We start from the raw sequence: 20,595 nt of genomic DNA, 5'->3' as shown, positions 1-20,595 counted from the left end.
CATTTCTAGATTTGTAAAATCAATTCTTCTGTGTAGAGGTAATAATAATTCATTGTATCCTTTTGACCCTTATGACTAAATTTGTCCTCAATAATCACAAGATGGCAAATTTTGTGCTGGGATCCATTAAAACTCATGCTTCCTAGTTTTCTAGAGAGGATCTCTTTACCTAAGAGTAACTTTACTATAGTTACATGATTCTTTTTCTTTTTGTAGTTGATCATAATTTCTACTTGATTTTATAAATGATGTTCTACATCTACATCTATAAACTTGATATTCTACAAGGGATAACTAACAACTTATAACTGGATTGAGAGTAAATCCTAGAGACAGGAGGTCCTGGATTAAATCTGGCCTCAGACACTTCTAGCTGTGTGACCCTAGGCAAGTCGCTTAACCCCCATTGCCCAGCCCTTTTTGCTCTTCTGCCTTGGAACCAATATACAGTATTGATTCTAAGATAGAAACTTTTCCTTATCAAAACTTTTTTTCTTTTCTTCACTTAATAAATAAAATTTGTTTTAACACATCTAGCAGATACAAAAAGTATATGATCCAAGTATATGCTCCCCCCAGACAGTTAAGTAAAAGAATGTAATTTTACCCTTTCATAATGTATCCTTTGTTAAAAGAAAGTAACTGTCTGTTTATACTTTAGCAAAGGTAATACAAATGTCATCCATTGTATTTAGATTGTTTTCTTAGCATTTAATTGTATTTACTTATGTAGTTTTAGAAAGTATTTTTTGGATCTGTATTTTTGTTTCTTTGTATTCTTCTTATTTGCCATTTAATGATACAATAATTGTTTTCAGCCTTTGTTTTCAAAATGGCTACCTCTTTAGCCTTCTTCCAAACCAGATTATTCTGAAATTAGATGGGATGGGAAAAAAAAGAACAGTATGCCTTTTAGGTCATCCAGCAAATTAACAACAGTTTTTATATTCAATGAGATTTGTTTTAAACCCTAAGGATAAAATCTATAAAACTATAAAATTGTTCATCTAGATCACAACTTGTTAGTCCCCATTAGTTATTGTATATCTATTTTATTTTGTTAATAATCTTAATATCAAAATCTACAAAAATACCCTTTTCCTACATGTTGTAGTTGTATAGTATCAGAATAGCTGAGGGAGGGGACACAGCATTAATTTTGAATTCCTTTTTTCCCCAGAAGTTATTTTGTGAAGTATTTGTTGAATATTCATAGTAAATATACTGTACTAATGAATTACCTGTTCATTTGCAGAGGTCCGTGCTTTTGGCAGATTGGGAGGAATGTGTGTGTATGTGTTACATTCATATGCTTTAATTTACACACACATGCATATACTGCTTTGCAAACTTTAAATTACTGTATAAATTTTAGCTATTATATTATATTATTGGCACAGAGTAAATTAAAGCTAATTAAAGTTGGAAATCGCTGTGGGAATTTATCTGGACTGTCTTACCCATCTTACCTAATAAGAGCCAGCTCTTTAAATTTGTGATGTCAAAAATCTGATCATTTTAAAAATGTAATTTTGTTTGGGATTCTTAGTAGTTGTCACAAGGGCCTTATCTTTTATCATGATTATTGAGATGCCTTAATAGAAGAGGCCTGGGTAAAGTAGCTCTTATGTTACCTTAGGAGGACATTATTCAGTTTAAAGCAAACTAGATGATAAAGCTGTCAGATCAGGTTTTTTAGTACATTTTCAACTTTTTTGAGGCTTACAACATGGAGGACAACTTCTATGATTTCCCACCCACCCTACTTTGGCATTGCAGACAGTGGCTAAAAACATGGGCTTTCCAAAGATTGCCTTTTCTTGATGTATTATCCTCTTGAAATCACCTGCATACTTAGTGCCAGGATCATCCCTTTGGTTCTCAAATATAGGGTAGCTGGTCTCCATAAGCTCCTGGGTCATTTTATCTTATGAATATAACTAGTTATATCTTTCCAGTTAGATTTTGCTATGGAGGGTTTGCCAGCTGTTCCTGATTCTTTCTAGTTGTCTCTCTCCACAAGCAGAAGTGTTCTCAGTTTTGTGATTCTTACTTTACTCTTTTTTGCTGCTTCTCAGACCTGGCAGTATCATCCCATTGCCACTTTAAGGAAAGAGCATTCTTCTTTCTTGCATTTCATTGGTATGAAGGTGAATCCCAACATAGAAGCTGCTGAAATAGCCAAGTCTAGCCAAAAAAAAAAAAAAAAAGCTTTTTCCCAGCTGTTTATTGTTCACATATGGAGCTAGTAAAACTCACTTCATAAAAACTATTCTCATTTCACATCCTAAGAGGAATGAGTTTTTTAACTGAATTGTTTCACCAACAATTCATAAAATGTGATTTCTTGGTCTTTAGAGGAATTGTCAAAATATTTTCATAGTTGCTTATTATGAATGTTGATGTTCCAAATTAGTGTATCATGAGTGAAATGCTAAGCAAGATTTATACATTTTTATTGTTATTGAGTTAAAATCACATCTATAAAGATATTTTTAAATCTTTGAAGGAAATCCATATTCTGATGGGCTTTATAAATGGATTCAAAAATACTTGAGTTTGAACATTTTTTTTTATGTTTTTGTTTTTTTTTTTAATTTTAAACCCTTAACTTCTGTGTATTGACTTATAGGTGGAAGATTGGTAAGGGTAGGCAATGGGGGTCAAGTGACTTGCCCAGGGTCACACAGCTGGGAAGTGTCTGAAGCCAGATTTGAACCTAGGACCTCCTGTCTCTAGGCCTGGCTCTCAATCCACTGAGCTACCCAGCTGCCCTGAACATTTTTTATTGTCACAATTCTCACCATTTTATGTGTACTTTGTTGATTTATTTTTTTTTTAAAAAACCCTTACCTTCCATCTTGGAATCAATACTGTGTATTGGTTCCAAGGCAGAAGGGTGATAAAGGCTAGGCAATGGGGGTTAAGTGATTTGCTCAGGATTACACAGCAAGGAAGTATGAAGTATCTGAGGCCAGATTCGAACCTAGGACCTCCCATCTCCAGGCTTGGCTCTCAATCCAGTGAGCCACCCAGCTGCCCTCATACTTTGTTGATTTCTCAAGATACTGAAGTCAATGTATTTGTAGAACTAATAAAAGTCAATTCGAAAGGATCTACTTTTATGACTCCTGCTTTCTTTTTTAAACCTCAGCCTTGCCTCCCCTCTCACTTCAGTTAGGTCCTAAATGACCAATATTAATTAGGACTTGAACTAGGAGAAAGCTGAGGCAGGCCTGGGGACAGGTATCTATCTTAGTAGTAGATTCTAATGATGTGTCTCCTGACTGCATTCCAAAACCTTTGGAAAACCTATTGTATTTTGTCTGCTTTCCATTTATATGGAAAGTCTAACCAACTATAAAATTGAAGTTCTTTAAAATATTCAGATGGTGTGAATACTTGCTTACAATCACAAAACAAGTTTGTGTCAAAGGTAAATGTGGAACCCAAGTTTTCCTGTCTTGGAGGCAAGCTTTCTGTCATTATGTTCTGCTGCTCCTATATCCATTTATACACATACATCCCTGCTCCCTTCCTCCCTTACCTCCATTATAATTATTGTTCCTAATAAGTAACTCTCTCCACAAATGGAGATATAGCTTTACAATTTAATTTTGTCACTTAGGGCACTGAGAGTTTTAGTAACTTGCCTAGGATCACACATACCTAGTATAAGTCAGAAGTATTTGAACTCAAGTGTTCCAGATTCTAAGCCCAACTCTTTATCTACTTCACCATGTTATTTATATTCAGTAGGCTACAACTAAAAGAACTTTCCCATAGCCATAAACTGCATTGTATAATGTTTAAACATACATTAATTTATTTTGCATATGTTTTTAATAAGGGCTGTAATCATATTCGCTATTTAAAGCCAATCCACAAATAGACAATTACTAGCTCCAACAGCTTGTGTACCCTGTGAGGATTTAACAGTTTTCCTGGCAACATTTTAGAAAAATGTTTTGACTGTCTTTTCCTGCATGTTTTTTGTAGATCAGAATACCTAGGTTTAGTTACAATATTTAGAATAAGTTTCTGAGATTGTGCAATACTTTTTACTGAAGGTCTTTTGAATTAGAATAGATTCCTATTTATTGGTTCAGAATGACTTTAATTGTAGAGGCCAGAGGATGGACTAAATGACTTCTGTCACCTACAATAGTATGAAAACACTAAAAAGAATAAATAAGAAATTCAGGCCCTTGTTAGATTTTTTTTCTCATACTTGTTTTTCAATAAAAATCTTTCTTTAGAACAAACCTTTGCTTGTCATGTATGGATAAAATAATTATAATATTTCTTCATTGAGATCCACAGTACTTTAATCTCAAACTTTAGAGAAATTTTTCAGAAAACAAAAAATTCTATATAGGAAAGATTTTCTTGCCACAAAGTTAAAATGGACCTTAATAGCTGAAATTCTTTTATTATGAAGTGGATTATTTACTATGAGAATACAGAACAAAAGGGAGCTGTATTAGAAAGTTCAAGTAATACAGTAAGGGGGTTATTTATAATGTTAAAATTAGTGCTGGACTTAGGGTTACTGCCAGAAAGGGAAGTAATTGCAGGCCATGGGCTTCAAAACCAGCAGAAACGCTAGTATTTTGGGTTGTCAACCCATTTGGAGTAGGCCCAAAAGCCCTGAGCTATGAACGGTTGTCTTTGTGTTTGTGGGGTCTTTACTGGCAGGAGGCTAACTGAATAATGAAAGGCAGTCTAAAAGGCAGGTGGGGCTTTTAGTTAATCTGTGCTAGAAGAGAAACATTTATAGTCTATGTATACTTTCCTTTAAAATATGGCAGTTATTTGCTACATTTGTACTTTGAAAACAGCCATGTGATTTTTCAATATTCCCTAAATGTATTTTTTGTTACTTTTCCGCTTTCTGTGCTATCCTAGATGTCAAGGTAAAAATGTATGTAGTTGAACTTTTATTCTGCTCTAAACTAGTTTTTTGCTGAGGACCTAAGTGCTTTCTCTATTATACATGTTTTTGCACACTTGCCTATTTCTGTATGTGGTAGTTACCCCCACAGGATTCAAAAACATTAAATTTTTCAACTACACATGTATTAGGAATACCTGTTTCAAAACTTCAAAGATCTGTGGTTTCACCTGGGATATTCCTTCTGCCAAGACAAATCACAATCCTTCCACCCCTGATACATGGTCTTTGTGGGCTACTGCAGCCATGGTGGCCAGCACTCTTTGAAGTTTGTTGGGATGGTTCTTGGGTGATAGTCGTTTGTTGGACATATGCTTAAAAACTTTTCAGCAGGACCTGCCAGAACTTGCAATCTAAAGTTTTGTTTAGCCTTCAGAAACCTAGGGCCATGCCAAGATAATGTATCAGAGGAAAATTTTAGTATTTAAAATATTCCTGATCAGATCCCAGGCAGGAATCCAGATACCTGATTCTACTGTTACCATAGAGCTATAGTTTCAGCACTCTTGTTTGTTTTAGTTTGAATCTTTGACTCTCAGTGAAAACAATTTATGATTATGTAATAACGCATTAAGATTTTCAGAGGACTTACTCTCTGAGAGGGGTCTGGCAAGTATATTCCCCATTTTATAAATGAAACCTACTCAAGTTAAATGATTTGCTAAACATCATAATTCGTGAAATTCAAAGGCTAAATCTGAACCCAGATCTCTCCAAGTCTAACACTCATTACATAGTGCCTTCTTATGCTCTATAGAGATTGTCACAGGTAATGTCCCATGGATATTGAATAAATGTATGAGCATTTATTTTGTACAAAGGCCTGTGTTAAGCACTGGGGAATTTAAATAGAAATTCAAGACAATCTCTACTTTTAAGGAACTCACATTCCTAATGAAAGAAATAGTGTATATGAAAGGTATCAGCTGCAAGTCAAATGGAAAGGTCCCATAGTCTAGAAAGTCAGACCTCTTCTTTAATGTCATTTCTTATAAAGTCATATCCATTTCTGACACTGAATCATTTGTCAGTGTCAAGGACTTTGGTGACAAGAACTTCTTCCAGATCTTCCGTAGCTGTGGTTGTTGAGGAAGTCTTGGCTGTACCACCCACAGAAGCTGTTGCCGGGCTTCATTTCCTTAAGTGTTGATTCCCTGGATGATGGCTGCCAGGGCTTAGCTGGAAACAGGGTTGGTCTTGTGGGGGTCACTGCTATTCCCAGAGTTCTTAGGCTTACCCTCCCTGCAGTGGCAGTTGATCAGCAGTGAGGAAAGTTGCCTAAGGTGACTGCTTCTGTCAGCAATGACCATGGTGCTTGAGCTGGGAACATTGTAGAAAAGATGGGCAGTTGGAGAAGAGCATTGCCATTTCTAACACTTTTGGAGTCAAGGTCCTTGAGCTATCTCTATCAAGATCTGTGTTACCAAATAAAAGGGGAATCTGCTAAGTAAGTTATTAACTGAGATGTTATTAAAAAGGTAGTATAGCTGACAACAATACAAAAGGCATTTTTAGGTGGCTGCTGTTAATAGAGGGCATTGGGGAAGGCATGAAGATGGAGAAGACGAGACCCTTACCCCCATGGAATTTACAGTTTAGTTCAGAGTATAAAACCTACACTGATAGTTGTAGTACACAGCATAACACATTTAGTACTTTAGAGAGAGAAGTGAGGTCCGGTAGGTTGGAGGCGGGGGAGTAACTTATCAACTAGAGATATCAGGAAAGACTTTCCTGAAGAAAGAAGAAGTATAGAAGAAAGGGCAGTGTAGCCATAGTAAATAACCCAAGCAAAATAAGTAACAAATGTAAATAGATTCACAGAAGATTTGGACAGATTGATAAACTGCTTATGGCTATGCAAAAGATCTGGGCTATGCTAAACCTTCAAGGTAGATATTGGTGAGGAACAATACCCCACCCCCACCATGGAACATTCCTTGGATTTTCTGCTGGCAGTTGAATCCTGGCCTGACTGGACCATCAGTGTGACCTAGATTGGCAATTGTTCTCTCTGTCCCTAAGTTCTATTCTGATTCTCCTTTGGGAGCTGTACTTTGAAATGTACTCATTGGCACCTTAAACTCTCCTCGGTCTGGTTTCCTTCAAGAGGGGAATCTATAGGTTGAGTTCAAAGGTAATAATGGAAGAGAAACTATTGCTAATTACCCTACCTTATTAGCCAGTTTGACCTTCTCTGAGAACCTTAAGCAAGTTCAGCACATTTGGAAGTGACATGATAACTCAAAGCCAATCTGAAAAAAAAAAAAAAAAAACAGGGGAACCTGGTGTTCCAACCAAAACATTCCAAATTATATAGACCAATACTTATTCAGTGACTTCTAGTATATCTGCCATTTACATAATTCCAAAGTCCAAATGCACTGAATGAATGGAACTGAGTTGAACCATTGGCTAATTCTTTGTTAGGAAGAAAGGAAAAGGGAATTAGAATTGGGGGAATGGGGGCAGAAAAACCCTAGGCTTCCTTCTCCCACCCTAGGCCTGGAGACTGTGAGGGGAAGTCTTTTGTGTTTTTATTTCTTTTCTCTTCCTCTTTTTGCTTCCTTCAGGCACTTAAAACCCCTGAGACCCTTTTCTGTGCTTGCTTTTCCTCTCCTGCTGTTCAGCCTCTCCTTGTCAAGAGAATTCACAGCCTTTTTTTTTTTTTTTTTTGCTTTGGTTCTGCTTCCCTGGGGCCCTTTGCTGCTTAACCCAGACTGCCTCCCCTCAGTTTCCTTCCATTGAACTTGCCCTCCATGTCTGGAGCCCTTATCCTAGCTCATATGTTTAATTTTATTTGTACTTGTTCTTTTTTTGTCCAAATCGGGAAGCTATCTTTGGGGAAAGCAGATGCTTTTGCCCCTTTCACAGTGTCCCTGCTATTCTTCCACCATACCCCTTGAAATATATCCACTCTCCAGTCTGTAATATGGGCCATCATGTCCATTTCTTTTCAAATTGATAGCTAATACTGTAAAGTTACTGAAAACCAAGCAGCCCATTTCTAACTTCTAGGAAGTAATTATCACAAAACATCCTGGTGATTTTTTAAAGATTCATTTTATTTTCAGTTCTAGATATTCTCCCTTCTCTTTCTTGCTCCCCTTCTCCTTTCTATTGAAATGTCAAGAAAAACAAAGCCCACTATAAATATGTATAGTTATATAAATCAAATGAAATTCTCCAATTAGCCATGGCCAAAAAATAAATAAATATACTTCACTTGACACTCTTGAGTTTATCCATTTGCTATCTGGTCGTTGGATAACATGTTTCACAATGAATCCTTTGACATTTTGATGATCATTTTGTCAATCTAAGTCAGTGATTCCCAAAGTAGGCGCCATTGCCCCCGATAGGTGCTGCAGTGATTGGGGGGGGGGGGGGGGGTGATGGCCACAGGTGCATTTATCTTTCCTATTAATTGCTATTAAAAATTTTTTAAATTAATTTCCAAGGGCACTAAGTAATATTTTTTCTGGAAAGGGGGTAGTAGGCCAAAAAAGTTTGGGAACCACTGATCTAAGTCTTTTGGAGTTTATTATCTTCACAATAATGATGTGACTGTATAACTTGTTCTTCTGATTCTGCTCATTTCACTTTGCATTAGTTTATACAAATCTTCTTAGGTTTTTCCAAAACCATCCCCTAAATCATTTCTTATAGAAAAATAGTATTTCGTCACATCTTACACTACAATTGTCCAGCTATTTCTCAGTTGATGGACATACTCTCAATTTCCAATTCTTTGCCACCAGAAAAAGTGCTGATATGAATATTTTTAACATACATGTCCTTTTCCCTTTTTATATCTCTTTAAAGTATACATAGTAATGATATTGCTAGCTCAAAGTTTTATATGCACAATTTTATAGTTTTTTGCACATAGTTCCAAATTGCTTTCTAGAGTGATTGGACTGTTTCACAACTCTACCAATAATGCACTAGAGTGCCTATTTTCCTACAGCAAAGCATTTGTCATTTTTCTTTTCTTTTTTTTTTAAACTTAGCCAATCTGATATGTGTGTGGTGCTTCAAAGTTGTTTTAATTTGTATTTCTCTAGCTATAGTGATTTGGAGCATATGACTCTTGGCAGTTTGGATTTCTTCTTCTGAAAACTGCCTGGTTATATCCTCTGACCATTTATCAATTAGAAAATGACTTTTTTTGGGTGGAGGGGGAGTATCTGACTCAGTTCCCTGTTTTTTAGAAATGAGACCTTTATCAAAGAAACTTGCTAAAAGTTTTTTCCTCAGTTTCCTACTTTTCTTCTAATTTTAGCTGCATTGGTTTTGTTTGTGCAAAACCTCTAATTTTATATAATCAGTATCATCCATTTTATTTCCTCTGAACCTCTTTTGTTTGGTCATGACCTTTTCTCTAGAGCTCCAATAGGTGATTTCTTCCATGTTCCATTAATTTATTTCTGATATTACCCTTTCTGTCTTAATCATATACCCATTTTAAACATATGTAGATATATTGTATGAGATGTTTGTCTATGCCTAGTTTCTATCAGACTATGGTTTTTCCGACAGTTTTTGTTGATTAGTGAGTTATGCCCCAGTAGCTAGAATCTTTGGGTTTATCAAACATTGTTTCCATGCACATTTGCCTCTGCATATTCTGTGTGCTAATTATAATTAGTTCCACTGATCAACCTCTCTATTTTTCACCTGATATTAAATTTTTTGATGATTACAGCTTTGTAGTATAATCTGAGATCTGGTACTGCTAGGCTTCCTTCCCTCCCATTTTCAAAAAATTGATTCCCTTGATATTCTTTTTCATCTTGATGAATTTTATTATTTTTCTAATTCTATATTATAATTCTTTGATAGATTGATCAGTATGTACTGAATAAATAAATGCTGGGGTGATTTTTTTGGTTTTGTTTATATCTTAGAACAGTATCTTTAAAAAAGTCTGATTTGTTCTTTTCCAATTATTTCAAAGAAACTATATCACCCTTCCTTCTGCTAATGTCCTCCTTTTCTCAGGGATTGAAACAGTTACTTAGTGATTTTTCTTGCAAGGCATAAATAATGGACCAGGTTATTCCCCAAAAAGCTAAAGTTATTATTTGAAACAAATAGAGCAATTAGTTATTCGTTTTTGTTGTATCTCCAAGGGGAAATTGCTGACTTTCTGGTTTCTGGAACCAGAAGAAAAATGAAGCACTCCCCAACATAGTTGGTCAGCATATCAAAGATGCAAAATTAAATCCCAAAGTTTTAAGCGATTATCTTTTGTTTGGTCTTATTGTGTCTCATAGATTGTCAAGGCTATTTAGTAAAATTAGAATACAGATGTGATCCAATAAAGACTCAAGGGCGCAACCTCTAAGATCACCTAAGAAAAACTCCTGTTTTCACAAGACAAATCAAGATGACTGTTCAATCACTAAAGTCACTCTTAATTATTTGATTTAATGGACCTATATTACCACAAGAATTACACTTCCCAAGGTTCAGGAAAAATTTAATTTGGTTTTAACTCAATCTCAGAATGAGCCTATACACTAAAAAATGCCCAAAGCCCTAATTGGAGTAGTCTCCTACACAGTGAGCAAAGCTTCTCTTACCAGCACAAGAAGCATTACTTCAGAAAATTTTTAAATCTCATATCTGAATATTGTCTTTGGCTTTGGGGTTCATAATTAGGTGAAACTTACTCTCTAATCTTTTAAATCCAGTCAAAAAGGAAGTTATAGATTTGAGTTGGCATTTCTGAGAAAAACCAAGTATAAGAACTTTTTTAATGTAATGACAGTGTCATCAATCAATATCGGATATATTCATCTTCAAATCAGTCTTCATGCTAGCATATACCAATTTAAATCAGGGGCTGATTATAATATATCAATTTAAACCAGAGTTAATTTTAAATTCCTCACTTAACTCTTAGCATCTAATCTTAAGGTAGCAGCAGTAAAGGAAGATACAAAATGATAGAACAAGCAGTTATTATTATAATTAGCCTTTGGATGACACAAAGTTATTATTATATAACAGTGGGTGAGGTCAGAGTTCTAATTTAATCAATCATGTAGAAGATGATGTAGTCTTTGACATATGTCTTTGTCATACTTTATCAGCCTGGCCTTATTAATTTAACTGTGTGAGGAGAAAAGAAGTGGTCATTGATTTATTTTTTATGCGAGGCAGATGGCCTCTGCAAATCTAGCCATGATCCATTTTAAAAAACACCTAAGAACAGTGTCCCAACCTACACAGGGAATGATAGATGATCAAATCAAGTAGGTATATTAACACAACAAACCAATGCAATGGAAAAATAGGCCAGGCCTATTTTTCTTGCTTTTGCAAGCCGAGCAGCCCAACCTGAAGTTTGCTGAAGACCAGCTCTCCAAGTCCTTGTTGACTCTCTGAAAACTTGGTTAAGATACTTATGTTTCAGAACTTGTAGCTTATTTGTTGCTTTTCTAAAAAGTAATTAATAAGGGGGCAACTAAGTTGCATCTCTCCCTGCTGCCTTAAAACCAATACATAATATTGATTCCAAAATGGAAGGTAAAGTTGTTGTTGGTTTTTTTTTAAGTAATAGAGATGAAGTGTGTTGGTGTGCCTTTTGGCCTCTGCCACATGATAGTCACAAATGGAAGGGAACAATTTTTCAGTGCAAATGTTTTGTGGATTCCTGGGTCCATACAAATAAGTGTCACTCCATAATAGTTCAGGAATGGTTCAGATTTAGAACTTTCACCTGAAACTTGATCTTAAACTGTAAGGATCAATTGGTCAGCAAGAAAAAAATAACATTTTGTTTTATTTAAAACCTTCTTTTAGGGGGCAGCTGGGTAGCTCAGTGGATTGAGAGCTAAGCCTAGAGACGGGAGGTCCTAGGTTCAAATCCAGCCTCAGACACTTCCCAGCTGTGTGACCCTGGGCAAGTCACTTAACCCCCATTGCCTACCCTTACCACTCTTCTGCCTTGGAGCCAATACACAGTATTGACTCCAAGACAGAAGGTAAGGGTTTAAAAAAAAAAAAAAAAAAAAAAAAAAACCTTCTTTTACCAGTGTTTGTTGTGGAAACTGTCAAAAAAAACAGCAATGATCCCTTTAACAAGAAAGGTTCACTGAGGGGGCAGCTGGGTAGCTCAGTGGATTAAGAGCCAGGCCTAGAGACAGGAGGTCCTAAGTTCAAATTTGACCTCAGACACTTCCTAGCTGTGTGACCCTGGGCAAGTCACTTGACCCCCCATTGCCTAGTTCTTACCACTCTTCTGCCTTGGAGCCAATACAATGTATTGGCTCCAAGACAGAAGGTAAGGGTTTAAAAAAAAAGAAAAAGAAAAAGGTTCACTGAGGCTCACATTCAGGTTATTTGGGTCAGCTAGTCCAGTAAATTTCACCATCAAAAGCCCTTTCCTGAAAAACTAGAATGAAAATCTGCTGGCTTCATCATCTTGGTAATACTTGTCAGTAACTTGAGACTCAGTTGCACTTAGACGCTTCTCTGCCTGGAATGAGTTTTCTGAAAAATATTAATCAGCAACTGATATTAAAGACTGGCTGGTTGGATTTTTCCCCATAAAAAACTACATCCTCTTCCTTTCCTGCTTTCCTTAAGAGAAGATATAACAGATTTACTGAATATATAGATAGTTGAGCTAAATTTCATATCCCAGTACTTTCTTTGCTAGTTTTTTTTCTAGGACTTACTAAGTAAATCATTATGTCATCAGCCAATAGGGATCATTTTGTTCCTCTTTGCCTTTGCTTTCTGACACTTGAGGGTTGAAGACACACCTTTCTAACATTTCTCGGCTGCCTAAAAAACACACAAATAGCCACGTCTAATCTTTTTATATCAACTTTTCTTTCCAAAACAGATAAACCTAAAAAATAACTCAATCCCTGATCTACCACTCATACCCCATTACATACACCTAAGCAGCCATGAGTGAAGCTGCATATGTCAGCAGGACTGGATCCATGGACACACACACACACTACAGAAATGAGATGTCAGCATGACTCCCACTCGTTGATTCGCACGTGAACTCTCTTCTTTGCAGGCTGCTTCTGAGAGAGACAACTCCTAAGTGTCTACATGTCAGAGAATTTGCTCACTAAACTTCCAGAAACATAGCTCAATTTCCATTCCTAATGCACTCAGTTTTCAAAGGAAAATGAGTGCTACATGTTGAGATGAATTAAGCAATGTAGTAGTAAATAGGTTTCATATTGTAACTCATTTTCATTGAGAGAAAAGTAGTTATGGTGATCTTGTGGCAAGATAATACTTTGATAATTACTCTCTCTTTTTCCTCTAGACAAAATTAAGATTATGGTGTAAGCAATTCAGATAGAGATGGCCTCAGCCTCAGGAAGACAAACAGGTTCCAGTCCTATCTCAGATACAGCCTGGTTTATCTAAAACTCAAGTCAACAGTCTCCAGTTGCATTTGCAGAGGCAACTTCCCCATCTCTGGTTCACCAAATTCATACAAAAAATAAAAATCAAATCAAATAATCTAACTTTACTTCATCCTGTTTTAGAGTGGCACTTGATATCTATCAGGAACAACAGAGTTTGATGTCAGTGAAGACACAATATAAGCAGGACTGTAGGTCCTACCTTATGGAGCTCTTGGACTTGAGATGACTTTTCTAGAATTGCTTAGGCAGAGGAGTGTAAGAAAATGGGGAAATAGGATTCTAGTCCCAGCTTGGACCAAGCAGAGCAAATTTAACCCCCATATTACATGTCAGCCCTTCACTTACTTGAAGACAGCTAGCATATTCTCTCACCACTCCTACTAGTCTGCTCCAAATCTCCTCTTCTTTAGGGTTAGTATCTCTAGTTCCTTCACCTGATTTTGGTAGGATATGGCCTAAATGCCTTTTGCCACCCTGGTCTTTCTTCCTTGGCACATATTCTTTTTCCTAATCTAAAGAGAGAAACACCCTTTACACCCTTTACTTTTAATACCCTTTATTGGTTTTTCATCTAATTCTAGTCTAGAAAATGACAGCCAGAATTGGATCTTTGTAAGTATTAATGAAAATTGTAGGAGAAAACAGGAGAAATTAGCATACAATCACTCAATGAAGATTCAAATTCTTATTTTTTTTAGACTCTTGCTTTCTATCTTAGTAATAACTAAAACAGAAGGGCAAGGACAAGGCAAACAGTATTAACTTGCCCGGTGTCACACAGCTAGGAAGTAACTAAGGCCAGATTTGAACCCAAGTCTTCCTGACTTCAGGCCTGGCACTTATCCACTGTGCCACCTGGTTGCCCCAAATTCTTTTTTTTTTTTTTTAAGTTTTGTTAGGGCACTAGGGCAAAAGTGTGTAATGAAGTAGATTCACATTCATACCAGATAATTTGTTATAAGGCTTGTTTTGGCTGCTCTTTTTGTGCAGTTTTCCCCAAAGCTTCATTTCCCTGCTAACAGACACTAAACCACTACACCTTTTCCTCTAAAGCACATAAAACCACTACTGCATTTTTTCCCCATATAACTTTAAGCAGTGTCTCACATTCTTATTTTCCGAATGAGTCTTCTGCTTTAAAACCTGATTTGATTTTAAACTATGCTCTTGTGGCAACAAGAAAATAATGGAAAATGACATTTGACCATTTCCTTTGCAATAGTTGCTTGGAGGAAAAACTTAATTCTTCCCCCTAAGAAGTTTGTAGCTGCAATTTCCTCTCGTGGTTGTGGTGGTTAACTCCATGAGGCCAAGCCTGCTGCTGCTGGAGAACAAGTAAAGGAACTGGTCCTATCTTCCATAAATGTAGCTAACTCAGGCAATGCTACAGTGTTGTGGGTTAGCTATAACTGCACTTGCTCTGTCCCCATATCTCTTTGAACTCTTAAGATCACTTTGTATGAACAATGAACAACATTGTCATTAAGTTGACAAGAGGAGCAAAAGGCTGTTTGCTCCCTTGGCTTTTATTTTACTATTCAACTGCTAGATTAAATGACAAAAAATTCTGAGCATTTTAGTCATAATTATGTCCAAGGTTGGAAACTGTGCAACAGACATAGCATTTCAAACTTGTGCTCCCATTATATTCCTATCTTCTGGAGGTTTTGAGCTATTGAAATTATGAAAGAAATACAGGTCATAGAGAGCAGATTATTTTTGGCATTAAGAATATGATCATGTAATTTAAAAAGTCATATTTTAAAACTTTAATTGAGGGACAGCTAGATGACTCATTGGATAGAGAATCAGACCTGGGGTCAAGAGGATGTGGTTTCAAATCTGGCCTCAGACACTTCCTAGCTATGCGACCCTGGGCCAAGTTACTTAACCCCAATTGTCAAAACCTTACCACTCTTTTGCCTTGGAACTGATATTTAGTATCAATTCTAAAACAGATGGGTAAGGGTTTTTTAAAAAAGCTTTTATTACCTGCTCCTCTGTTTTATACTCTAGTGCAGTGATGATGAACCTATGGCATGGATGCCAAAGATGGCACACAGAGCATTCTCTGTGGGCACTTGGCCACTCCCCTCACCCCCAGAGTTTTTTACTAGAAAAGCAGAGGGAGAGCACAGAGCTGCTTCCCTCCCCCTTTCCATGTGCCTGAAGACATTCTTTCACATCCCCCGCCCCTCTGCCTAGCAGCCAATGGGAGCACACAGGGATAAGATGGGCTGCTCACAGGCAGCAGAGCTGGAGGGGAGCAGAGTGCTGAGGCCACTCCCCACTACCCCCTTCTCTACACTAGCTGAGAACATTCCTCATTTCACCTGCCCCTCTGTCTAGCAGCCCAATGGGAGCACTTCCTCCCTCCCCTATGTGGGGTAAGAGGGAGGGCAGGGCATGGCATACAGTAAGGGGGACAGCACTCTACTCTGCTTGAAAGTGTCACCTTACAGAAAATTTTGTAATGTAGATTCTTACTCATTTTCAGGATGACTTTGTTTCTTTTAAGGAGAGTGTAACTAGAACGCTACTATATTATACCTTAGAGTTTGCACTTATACCTTGTAATTTTTCCTTGTGTCTCCTACTCTTCCAGAATTGCTGCCCTCTTTGGCAACTCTTGAATGACACTTCATTCATGACTTGTACGTGGTTTAATTTAGTAGCAGCCATTGTAATAGAAATATAGATTAGAGACAGCTATGTTCCCATCAGTGCAGACTCTATCCCTTGCTACTTTGGAACATTGTTTGGAATAAATCCACTGCCTCGGAAGGAAGTTTTTTTTTTTAAAGTTACTTTCCAAATATGAGACACAACAAATATTTGTTAGGAAATCTGTTATTGAGGACAGCTAGGTAGCTTAATATGATAGAGAGCCAACCTGAAGATGGAAGGTCCTGGGTTCAAATTTGGCCTCAGGCACTTTCCTTGCTTTGTGTCCCAGGCAAGTCACTTAACCTACATTGCTTAGCCCATACTGCTCTTTTGCTTGGAACCAATATACAGTATTAATTCTAAAAGAGAATGAAAGGGAGATAGGGGTTGGGGGGAGGGGTTAATTTGTTGTCCTTTCAAATTATGAAACCAGAGGCTACTTGCCTGCCTGAGATCCTTATAACCAGAAAGTTGCTAGAATATTGAACCCAAAGAGCAAAAGTAGCCCCAGAATCTGAGTCTTTCTATCCAAATTATATATGGTGGATGGTGATCCAGCTGTTGCTTGAAAAATACTATTTGAGAGGACCCCAGTCTATTGCATAGCTCTTAAGTTTTAAGAAGTTTCTCCTTACGTCAAAACTATATTTGCCTCTTTGCAACTGCCACCCATTCATTCCTAGTTCTGCTTTTAGAGCTATTTAGAACAAGTCTTAATATCTCTTCTGTGTGACAGCCCTGCCTTCAAATGCTTCCAAGTCATCTCTTCTTTAGGTTTAAATATCCCAAGTTTTTTCATCCAGTGCTCTTATGGCATGAACTTAAGGTCTTTCATTGTTCTAGGTGCACTGCTCTGGATGATTGCCAAGGTCATTCCCAAGATGCATCACACCCCAAACCTAGAACCAAAGTATTCTAGATGTAGTTAGACTAATCAGGGCAAAGATTAACAGGACTATCACTATCACCTCCCTTTATCTGAACATTAACTCTCTCATAATGCAAACTAAAATCAAATTAGCTCTCTAAGCTTCCGTGTCACATTATTGATTCATATAGAACAGTGATTTCCAAAGTGGGCGCCACAGCCCTCTGGTGGGTGCTGCAGCGACCCAGGGGGGCATTGATGGCCACAGGTGCATTGTAGGGGCAGTGAATAACTGTAAGGAGGCGGTGATAGTATGTGACAGAGGGCGCTAAGTAATATTTTTTCTGGAAAGGGGGCAGTCAGCCAAAAAAGTTTGGGAACCACTGATATAGAGCTTTGAATTCACTTCACCCAGATCTTTTTCAGAGGGGCTTTCATTTACTCATGCTTCTTCCCTTTCCTTGTGAAATTTATTTTTTGTTTCTAAATATAAGATTATATTTATCCCTTTTAGGTTGCATCTTACTAAATTTGACCTTATGGACTAGCCTACTAATTTTTTAAGTCCTCACTCTGTGATTTAGTACATTGGCTATCCCTTTTAACTTTCTGCCTAATACAGATATAAAAGAAATGCTATATATGCCTTTATTCAAGTCATTGATGAAAATGTTACACAGCATATGTACTCTCATATATCCCAACTCACTGGTCAAAATGGGGGAATCTGTCTACTCCTTGCTCCTAAATTAGTTGGGTAAAGAGCTAGACTTGGAGTCAGAAAGATCAATTCAAATCCTGCCTCACATACTTGCTTGGCATCTGATCCCATCATTCAAATGAAACTAAAAATTCCAAAGCTCCAGGTGATTGCTTAATTGTCTAATATAATGGCCTTTTCTCATTCCTGATCTTTCATGGCATCTCTGCAGCATTTGACACTGGATCATGTCATTCTAAATACTCAGTGTAGTTTTCCTTACCCTCCCTCAATTCTTCCATATGTCCAACTGCTCTTTCTCATTCTCTTTTACTCTAATTGTATGCCCTCCTGCTCTGTCCTGGTCTTTCATCTCATTTCATTTGATACTGTCTTATCATCTGCTTCCATATAAGTTGAATTATCATCTCTATGAAGATGATTCCCAGATCTGTTTTTCTAACTAGAGGTTCTCTCTTGAGCTCTTATTCCACATCATCAATTACCTGGTAGACTTCTAGAAGTGGCTGTTTCATTGACAACTCAAACTCAGCATGTTCTTCATTATTTACATATTGTCTCCCCATTAGAATGGTAATTTTTTTTTAGGGCAAGGCTTGCATTTCCCCCCCACCCCCTTTTTTTTTTTTTGTCCTCAGCACTTAGAATAGTGTCTGGCCCTGGGTAGGTACTTAATAAATGCTTTTGTTGACTTGATTTTGACTATACCAGGCCAAGCACAAATTTCTGTGGCAATCCACTGGAGGTCTTCCAAGTTGACCTTGAACCAGGAATAGTCTGAGTTTTGTCAAATGCTCTGCTGAACTTTAGGCATACTTTGTTCTACAGTATTTTACTGGTCTACAAACGTCGTCAAAATAAAAAATAAATAGGGTAGACTGACATGGCATGATTCTAGATGAAACTGACTATGACCCACTACTTTTAAATATTTACTAATTATCACTTTGATAATGGAGGAATCAAAGTCAAGCTCACTAGTCTGTGATTTCTAATTTACTTTTTTTGAAAATTGGAATATTTGCTCTTTTCTGACTTCTCCCATTCCCCACAATCCTTTACAGGTCACTGACAATGGTTCAGTGCCTTGCTTGTTACCTCTACTATGTGCCTTTTTATAAACATATGAGACCATGAGTTTTCTTGCTCATTCCTTTCTTAGATTTTTGTCTCCTGTGATGTTCTGAATATGTCTAACTGCTCTTTTTTCTATATTAATTAATAAACATTTTTAAACACTTATTATACTTCAGGTACATAAGTACTTTGTGTTGGGGATAGAAAAGGAAGCAAAAAATAGTCCCTGCCCTTAAAGAAGTTTAAAGTCTAAAGGAGGAAACAACAAACATATGTAAACAAGCTTTATGCAGGATAAAAAGGAAATAATTAAGAGAAAGGAAGCACTAGAATTAAAATGGGTTGGGAAAGACTTCCTATAGAGGATTGGAAAACTTAAAGAAGCTGGGGAGACAATGGGCAAAAATTAGGGGGGTAGAGAACACTTTAGGAACAAGGGACAGCCAGAGAAAATGCCCACAGCCAGCAGAGCAAATTTCTTGTCTATGAAACAGAGGCCAGTATCACTAGATTAAAGTGTATGTGGTAGGAAGTAAGGTATAAGAAGTCTGGAAAGGTAGGGGTGGATGAGGTAGGTTATAAAAGACTTTGAACAAGTAGAGGATTTTGTATTTGATCCTAGACTCAATTAAGGACCTGGAATTTACTGAGTAGGGGAATGACATGGTCAATCCTGTGCTTTAAGAAAATAACTTCAATGGATGAATGGAGGTTGGATTGGAGTGAGAAAAGACTTGAAGCAGGCAGAGCCACCAGCAGACCATTTCATTTGTCCAGAAATGAGATGAAGGCCTGCACTAGAGTGGTGGCAGTGGCAGAGGAGAGAAAGAGATGCATTCAGAATATGTATTAAGGGTGAAATAGACAGGCCTTGGCATCAGATTTGGGGGTAAGAACTAATGATATCCTATAGATATCCTATGCTGTAAGCCTAAGGGACTGGGAAGATGGTGGTACCCAGAAATGGGGATAATTAAGGTGAGAGAAAGGGGGAAGGAGACAGTTTAGGGGGAAAGATAAATGAATTCCATTTTGGACATGTTTCATTTAAGATAAATATAAGATATACCTCAAAGAGATAATAAAGAAAAAGACTTGTACAAAAAATATTTATAGCTGCACTCTTTATAGTGGCAAAAAATTGGAAAATGAGGGGATGCCCTTCGACTTGGGAATGGCTGAACAAATTGTGGCATCTGTTGGTGATGGAATACTATTGTGCTGAAAGGAATAATAAACTGGAGGAATTCCATGTGAACTGAAACAACCTCCAGGAATTGATGCAGTGAAAGGAGCAGATCCAGGGGAACATTGTACACAGAGACGGATACACTGTGACACAATCGATTGTAATGGACTTCTCTACTAGCAGCAATGCAAGGGTGTAGGACAATTCTGAGGGACTCATGAGAAAGAATGCTATCCACATCCAGAGAAAGAACTGTGGGAGTAGAAACAGAAGAAAAACAACTGCTTGATCACATGGGTCAATGGGAATATGACTGGGGATGCAGACTCTAAGCAATTGCCCTAATGTAGATATTAATAATATGGAAATAGGTTTTGATCCATGACATATGTAAAACCCAGTGGAATTGCTCGTTGGCTACTGGGGGAGGGGGGTGGGAAGAGTGGAGGGAAAGAACATGAATCATGTAACCATGGAAAAATATTCTAAATCAATTAACTAAATAAAATTTTTCAAAAAAAATATAGGAAACCGGTTCAAGATATGTAAACGGCAGTTGAAGATGCCAAATTGGAGGTTAGCAAAGAGATTGGGGCAGGATAGGTAAACATGAGAATCATCAGTATAGATATAATGAATTTAATTACTATAAATTCATGGAGCTGATGAGATCATCAAGGGAAGTAGTACATAGAGAGAAGAGGGCCC

At 37.2% G+C, this 20,595-nt stretch overlaps 1 protein-coding gene across 2 annotated transcripts in view; it reads left to right on the top strand.

Annotated features, from left to right (window-relative positions):
* Window positions 1–20,595, top strand: part of LONP2 (lon peptidase 2, peroxisomal) — a 147,676-nt gene that overhangs the window by 99,662 nt on the left and 27,419 nt on the right. The gene's annotated exons all lie outside the window — the stretch shown is intronic.

This window comes from Gracilinanus agilis, chromosome 2 (genome assembly GCF_016433145.1).
Source record: "Gracilinanus agilis isolate LMUSP501 chromosome 2, AgileGrace, whole genome shotgun sequence".
In the NCBI taxonomy this organism is placed as follows: domain Eukaryota; kingdom Metazoa; phylum Chordata; class Mammalia; order Didelphimorphia; family Didelphidae; genus Gracilinanus; species Gracilinanus agilis.
Note: the sequence above shows the minus strand (reverse complement) of the source record. Positions and strands in the feature narration are given on the sequence as shown.